Source organism: Phocoena phocoena, chromosome 13 (genome assembly GCF_963924675.1).
Source record: "Phocoena phocoena chromosome 13, mPhoPho1.1, whole genome shotgun sequence".
In the NCBI taxonomy this organism is placed as follows: domain Eukaryota; kingdom Metazoa; phylum Chordata; class Mammalia; order Artiodactyla; family Phocoenidae; genus Phocoena; species Phocoena phocoena.
Window position 1 is genome coordinate 56,550,248 of NC_089231.1, and position 8,213 is coordinate 56,558,460.

The following is an 8,213-nucleotide window of genomic DNA, read 5'->3' on the forward strand; positions in this document are numbered from 1 at the left end:
TCGCAGGCTCTAGAGCGCAGGCTCAGTAGCTGTGGTGCACGGGCTTAGTTGCTCCACGGCATGTGGGATCTTCCTGGACCAGGGCTCGAACCTGTGTCCCCTGCACTGGCAGGCTGATTCTTAACCAGTGTGCCACCAGGGAAGCCCTGTTCCTCCATGTCTTTTCATGGCTTAATAGCTCATATATTTTTAGTACTGAATATTATTTTATTGTCTGGATATACTACCATTTATTTATCCATTCACTACTGAAGGACATATTGATTGCTTCCTAGTTTTGGCAATTATTAACAAAGCTGCTGTAAGTATCTGTGGCAGGTTTTTGTGTGGACATTAGTTTTCTACTCATTTGGGTAAAAACCAAGGAGCACAACTGCTGGATCGTAGCTTAAAATGTTTATTTTTATTAAAAAACTGCCCAATTGTCTTTCAAATTGGCTGTACCACTTCGCATCCCCACTAGCAATGGACAATTGTTTATATTGTTCCATATCCTTGCCAGCATTTGGTGTTGTTAGTGTTCTGGATTTGGGGCATTTTAAGACGTAGTGGTAACTGTTGTTTTAATTTGCATTTCCCTAAGGGATGATATAAGATATGGAGCATCTTTTTTTTAAGGTTATTTGCCATCTGCATATCTGCTTTCATGAAGTATCTGTTCAAGTCTTTTCCTCACTTTTTAATGAGTGTGTGTGTGTGTGTGTGTGTGTGTGTCTGTGTGTTTTCCTACTGTTGGGTTTTAAGAGCTCTTTGGATATTTTGGATAGCAGTTCTTTAGATATGTCTTTTGCAAATATTTTCTCCCAGTCAGTCTGTGGCTTTTCTTCTGTTTCTCTTGACAGTGTCTTCCGCAGAGCACAAGTTTTTCATTTTAGTAAATCCCAACTTAATATTTTCTTTCATAGATGCTGCTTTTGGTACTGTATCTAAAAATTCACCGTCAGACCCAAGGTCACCTAGCTTATTCTCTTGCTATCTTCTCGAAGTTTGATAGATTTGTGATTTACATTTTTGTCTATGATCCATTTTGATTTCATCTTTGTGAAAAGTGTAATAAAGTCTGTATAAATTATTTTTGTATATGAATGTCCAATTGTTCAGACACCATTTGTTGAAAAGTCAATCCTTTCTCCATTGAATTGCCTTTTCTCCCTTGTAAAACATCAGTTGATTATAAATGTATGAGTCTATTTCTGGACTCTCTATTCCACTGATGTATTATTTCCATTCTTTCACCACTACCGTGCCATCTTACTAACTGTAGCTTTATATTAAATCTTGAAGTCAAGTAGTATTAGTTGTCGGTTCTCTGGGTTTTTGTTTTTGTTTTTTTTTCTTTGCGGCATGTCAGCTGACAGTTTTATTGCATGGGGTAAGGGGGTACATCGCTCAGGAGCTCTTGGTGGGGCGGGTCCACTTCCTCTTCACCGTCACAGGCTTCTTCTGGCTGTGCAGTATGGCGGCTGGCTCTGCGGATGGCGGCCATGCGCAAATCTGGGCGGTACCTGTTCTTTCGGATCACGTGTCGGTTGCTGCTGAGGGTGGCCTGGGCATTCTCGTTGATGGTGATCCGCACATAGGAAGTGGGGGGCTTTCCCTGGCCGGATCTCCGCTTCCTGACCACCACGATCCCTTTGCCGTCCGCCGCCATCTCCACGCCCACAGTCTTGCGGTGAATGAGCCCGTGGTAGCGGAAGGAGTTGGGAGCCTTGAGGTTATTGGGTTCGGTGCTGTACGCCTGCTTGTTCCTCTTGACCAAGAAGCTGCAGCAGGTCCTCATGACGATCTACTGCAGATGCGCGGACATAGCAGCAGCTCCTCTCCTGGCGGCAGCCAGAGACGGCAAGGCCTCTGGCTTTGTTCTTTTTCTTTATTATTAGATTGGCTCTTCTTGGCCTTCTGCCTTTCCATACATACTTCAGAATCATTTGGTTGACAGTGCCGAAAAGCTTGCTGGGAATTTTATTCAGATTCTGTTAAATCTACTGATTAAATGAGGAAGGATTGACACCTTAATCATAGTGACTCTTCCTATCCATGGACATGGAATATCCACCTATTTAGATCTTCTTTGATTTCTTTCATCAGAGTTTGTAGTTTTCCTCATACAGATCCTGTACATATTTTTTAGATTTACATTTAAGTATTTTAATTTTTTGGTGCTAATAATGTAAATGTTACTGTGTTTTTAGTTTCGAATTCCAGTGGTTCATCGATGGTATATAAGAAAAATTGACTTTTGTATATTAATTTTGTGCCCTGTAACCTTCATATAATTGCATATTAGTTCCACTAGTGTTTCTGTCAGTTCTTTTTCTACATAGACAATCATGTCATCTGTGAACACACAGCTTTATTTCATCTTCCTCAAGCTGTACAAATTTTATTTCCTTTTTAGTCTTATCGCATTAGCTAGGACTTCCAGTACAGTGTTGAATGGGAGTGGTGATACGGGACATTGTTGCCTTGCTCTTGATCTTAGAGGGAAAAGCTTCTAGTTTCTCACCATTAAGTATAACGTTAGTTGTAGGATGTCTGTAGATGTTCTTTATCAAGTTGAAGAATTTCTCTATATTCCTAGCTTTCTCCGACCTAGGACACCTTCCTTACTTTTCTCCATTGTCTTAGTATATTTCTCGTGTTCTACTTCACAGAGCAAAGAGAAACCATCATACATATTGGAATTCTATCTAGTACCCTCTAACAAACCTACAAATCTATTTAGAGGAGCTCTTATCCCTTCTTTAAAACTTATTTCATTAGTGAGGGAGAAGGTCTTCCTATCTAGGACCAGGGCTACCCTTCCTCAATTGGATTCTATTTCTTGGAAACCTCAAAATATCAACCAGACCCTATTCTCCCAATATGGTCAATAATTCTCTTACAGCTAGATTCACCTCCATGATAGTTAAACATCATTAATTATCTCCCTTAAAAAATTCTCTCAACTCACAGGGCCGCTCATTTCCCATTCTCCTCATTTACAATGAAAATAATGAAAAAAAAAATCTCTCTATGAGACCTTAACCATATTAGATTGTATATTTAATTAAAATATCCCCTCCCCATTGCTACCCCCATTCACATTAGGTCTGGCCATGTAACTTCCTTTAGTTAATGAAATTATATGTGAGAGTGATATGTGCCACTTCTAAGAAGAAGCTTTTAGAGTAACTGCATGGTCCTGCCACTTTTTTTTTTTTTTTTTTTTTTTAACCACTATGAGACCAATAATGTCCCAGATAATGGCTCTCACTTCATTCTGGTTCTGAATGATTCAGGACATCAGAAGGGCTGATGTTAATCCACAATGGATACTGGCTGAGCACCAAGTCAACCTTTGCAATCATATGCCCATTGAAATTTCAAAGCTGTTCTTTATTGCCTCATACTTTAGCCTACATTGACTTGTACATGACTTCTTGCCTCCATTTTCTCTCTCTCCATTACCCTTGACCCACTTAAGTCTGATTTCAGGACTATCTCATTTAAAGATTGTATTGCAATCTGCAAACATAGACTCTTCCTGACTTCTCCCTAGTCCCTTGTTGCTTCCTCTCAGTCCTCAGTCCCCATTTCCTCAGCCATCGAATACTGGAATTTCTCAAGATCTATCCTAAGACTTCATCCCTTCTCACTCTACATTATTTTCTTAAAAAGTCTCAACAGATCTATGATATTATTTTCTTCCTTTGTCTACCTGATGTCCAAACTTATATGTTCAATCCAAATTTCTCTGAGTTTCTGAGTTTATATATATACAGAATATATCTATTGTCTACTTTGTACCTCCACTTAAATACTTTCAAGAAGCATCACATTCAATATATCCAAAATCAGGTTTGTGTCTAGAGTTTATTTCATTTTCTCTCATTTCCTCACAAGTTTCATAAGACAGAGCCCACGTCTGTTTTTGACTCTTACAGTAGCTTTGAGAAGGTGCAAAAATTCCAAGCGTGATAAATTTAAAAAATAACAATTATACATATCAGGGTGAAACTGCAGATAAAGATACAATGTTTAAAGTGAAAAGAAAAGGTGTTTTTCATTCGAGGATTGACTATAGTCAGGCAGCTGACTTCTTAGAACTGACAGAGAAAGCCAGAAGTTAGTGGAATAGTATATTTAAGAGGCTGCAACAAACACTCTCAACCTAGAATTGTACATTCAATGAAAAGATCTTTCAAGAATGAAATAGAATTAGAGACTTTTTCACCTAAATTAAAAACTGAAGAGCATGTAGTACCAGTGGCTCCTCTCTAAAGAGAATCCCAAAAGATATACTTTAGGCAGAAGAAAAATGATACCAGATGGAAATCTGAGATGCAAGAATAATGCAGGACAGGAGAGTGGCAAATATGTGGGTAAATCTATACAAACATTTACTGAATAATACCATAATGTCTAATTTTGAAATATAGAAGGAAAATGAAAGGACATAATTCAAGAATGAAGTGACAAAGACTATCAAGGGAATGATACATATTCAGGATACTGTTACCGTTTTCTTTTAAAACTGTGGGTAGGTTACGTATTTAGTATACTGTTTTTCTTTATACCCTACAGATGTTTTATAAATATTGCTTTAACTAATATTTAATAAAAATATAAAAATGCGTTTTCTTATCTCCAGCTGAGTATGAAACATGTTTATGGAGAAGTAAAATCTATAATTCATTAGAAAGTAAGACCAGCCTAGTTCACTATTCCTCACGTTTCCTAAACTACAGATGCATTCCAAGAGCTGATCCATGTTTTGAAACCCTTTAGTTTAGTGGCTTAGTCTATAATTCTGCACCAAAATAGTTGCAGCCTTCTGAGGTATTAGTGGGTGCTTCTGACATCTGGACAAGATGAGCTAAGTGCAAAAAAACCACAGTAATATATTTTGTTTTAAAGGAAATGATAGGGCTTCCCTGGTGGCGCAGTGGTTAAGAATCCGCCTGCCAACGCAGGGGTCACGGGTTCGAGCCCTGGTAGGGGAAGATCCCACATGCCGCGGAGCAACTAAGCCCGTGCGCCACAACTACTGAGCTTCCGCTCTAGAGCCCGTGAGCCAAAACTTCTGAAGCCCGCGTGCCTAGAGCCCGTGCTCCACAACAAGAGAAGCCACCACAATGAGAAGCCCTCGCACCACAACGAAGAGTAGCCCCTGCTCGCCGCACCTAGAGAAAGCCCACGCGCGGCAACAAAGACGCAATGCAGCCAAAAATAAATAAATGAATTTATAATAAATAATAAAGGAAATGATCTACTTGATATAGTTGGAAAAATGTGATTAGTGAGGTCATCTGGAATTTCATTATCTATAATGATTTTAATAAATCTTAGGATTATGTAACAACAGTTGAAGGTCACTTGCTATGTAAAGGCATTACTGCAGTTCTAAAAGCTACTCTGAATTATTACATTACTGCACCAGAAATGCAAATCTTCTTGAAGCTGCAGTGGTAAAATACTAACTTCTTCTGGCATCCTGCTCTGTGACACAAAACATCACCCTTCACAGCTTCTACAGAGGACACGACTAGTCTTAAGAGAGTCATCACAGCAGACACGCGTAGATCCTGCCGTACGAGGGAAAATTTCTACAACAAAGTGCCTAATCATTTAAACTAAGTTTTTAGCTGTAATCTCATAACATCTTTATAAAATCAGTCAGATAACAGCTTCAGTCATTTCAGTACAACTTGGGAAGTTTTAGCTAGGGAAGTAGCCGAAGCACAAGATACTGTTGAGGACTACAGAACAGCCAGGCAAGATCTGTCCATGGTCCTGAAGAGGCCACCCACTGGGGTTTGTTTATTGTATGGTCAACACATACATAAATTAATTTCAAGGTTATCAGTTACTTTTTATTACTTATTTATTGTCTGATATTACCTTTGAGAAGAAACGTGCCACATTCAGGGATATTGTAATTCAATTTATATTAATATTTGAATAAAATTTCAAACAACTACTAATTTTTCCTCATATTTAAGTTCATTTTAAGTATGACCTAAGAAGAGCAGAAGGCCTGCTACCGAAAAAGCATTTTCATATGGAGGTATGCTGGTTTTTCTCCATCATTCCTTTTCCAAGATCTCCATACTTCTCTGCTCTGCAGACCTGGGTGGCTGATCTCTAGGACATATTGTTACACTAACTTCTGATTGGAAAATGCCTGTAAGAGGCATCTGCAGGATGCAGGTAGGGTGGGAGAGATTGAGATATTTCCTCCCTGCATATTCACTGCTGTGGCAAAGCTTTTCAGGGATAATTATAACTTCTGAAGACTATCACATCTACCAAATGATCTCGTTTAGGGCTCTAGCTCTCTTGGGTTCATCCCCTTGTTTCTTAGCTTTTAACAGATATAACTTCTTCCTACTGTTGCTATTCTCTGGCGCTTCAACATCTTTTGTTTGTTTCCTTAGTCCTGCCAACCACTCCGTAAGTCGACCTTTCCTTAAAAACCTTTCTTCATTTAAACCATCTGAGTGCACCTGACTTCCTGCCAGGTCCGTGAGTGATACAGAAAGTGTTTGAACCATAACTAATATATTCAACTGAGAAGACAGAAGAGTAGAACATTACTACTCTTAACGTTAAAAGCACATAAAATATACAAGTCAGAAGGGAACAGGCTATAAGCACTGTGAATGCAAATACATGGCTACTTTTCTATGTAATTGAAGACTGACTCATGCATCCATTATTAATAGTAGGTATCAATAAATATTTTTTAAAATATTTGGAGTTTACTATGGAGTTAGCTCAAAATTTTAGAATACAGTATTACTAAAATCAAGGATTCCTTTAGTCATACTCAGGCTTATTAATTTTACTCATTAGTTTCAGAAAGAGAAAAAAGATTGCACATAAAACCCAAAGACTGCCCCCAGAATTCCTGCCACCAACACATATACAGATGCCACTGGTCAAGAATGCAACATTAATTACAGAAAAAATTTATCTGATCTCTTGCTCTATTAATAGGTTGTTAACATTTTTGAAAATTCTTCATACTTGAAAGCAGCTCAGTTTAAGGTTATATGCAGTTTAAGGTGTTCATATTTAATAGGAGATGTAAATATACTAATTGATGGGCCAGGGCATATAGAAGAGAGAAACTATAACAGGTTAGACTTGTCTTCTGAGTAATGATCTTCCTGCAAGAAATCAGCACCCTGAAGGCGTTCCTTTACATGAATGAAGGCCTAGACTATAATAGTGCAACAGAATTAAGAAGACAAGGTTGCTGTAATGGCCATTTTTGCAGAAATAAGTGTAAGAGCCTGGAACTCACCATCAACTTTAAAAGTCAGTGTACCACAATGTTCACTGCAGCTCTATTTACAATAGCCAGGACACGGAAGCAACCTAAGTGTCCATCGACAGATGACTGGATAAAGAAGATGTGGCACATATATACAATGGAATATTACTCAGCCATAAAAAGAAACAGAATTGAGTTATTTGCAGTGAGGTGGATGGACCTAGAGTCTGTCATACAGAGTGAAGTAAGTCAGAAAGAGAAGAACAAATACTGCATGCTAACACATATATATGGAATCTAAAAAAAAAAATGGTTCTGAAGAACCTAGGGGCAGGATAGGAATAAGGACGCAGACGTAGAGAATGGACTTGAGGACACGGGGAAAGGGAAGGGTAAGCTGGGAAGAAGTGAGAGGGTGGCATGGACATATATACACTACCAAATGTAAAATAGCTAGCTAGTGGGAAGCAGCCGCATAGCACAGGGAGATCAGCTCGGTGCTTTGTGACCACCTAGAGGGGTGGGATAGGGAGGGTGGGAGGGAGACGCAAGAGGCAGCGGATATGGGGATATATGTTTATGTATAGCTGATTCACTTTGTTATACAGCAGAAACTAATACAACATTGTAAAGCAATTATACTCCAATAAAGCTGTTAAAAAAAATAAAATAAAAGTCCGATATTTTGAGTAGGAAAACAATGTGCTAACATAACAAATGTGAGAAATGTTGCAATTTCTGGTTTTTGGAGTTCAAGAGAGTTACTCAGTGCAAGGGGAAGGTCAAGGATAAATTCCTGATATAGCTCTTCGAAAAAAGTATGTAACAGCCAATAAATGTGAAGTAGTCACCAAAAAAAGTGACATTAACGGTACGTGATGATGAGTGAAACTACTATGAGTTTTCTTTGGAGGCTGTGTCTTCGGTAGATCTAAAGTCTCAGGTTTAGCCA

General features: G+C 38.6%; 1 pseudogene; it reads right to left on the bottom strand.

Moving 5' to 3' along the window:
- Positions 1-1,389: 1,389 nt before the first annotated feature.
- LOC136133110 (large ribosomal subunit protein eL28 pseudogene) lies at positions 1,390-1,807 on the bottom strand (annotated as a pseudogene).
- Positions 1,808-8,213: the final 6,406 nt, after the last annotated feature.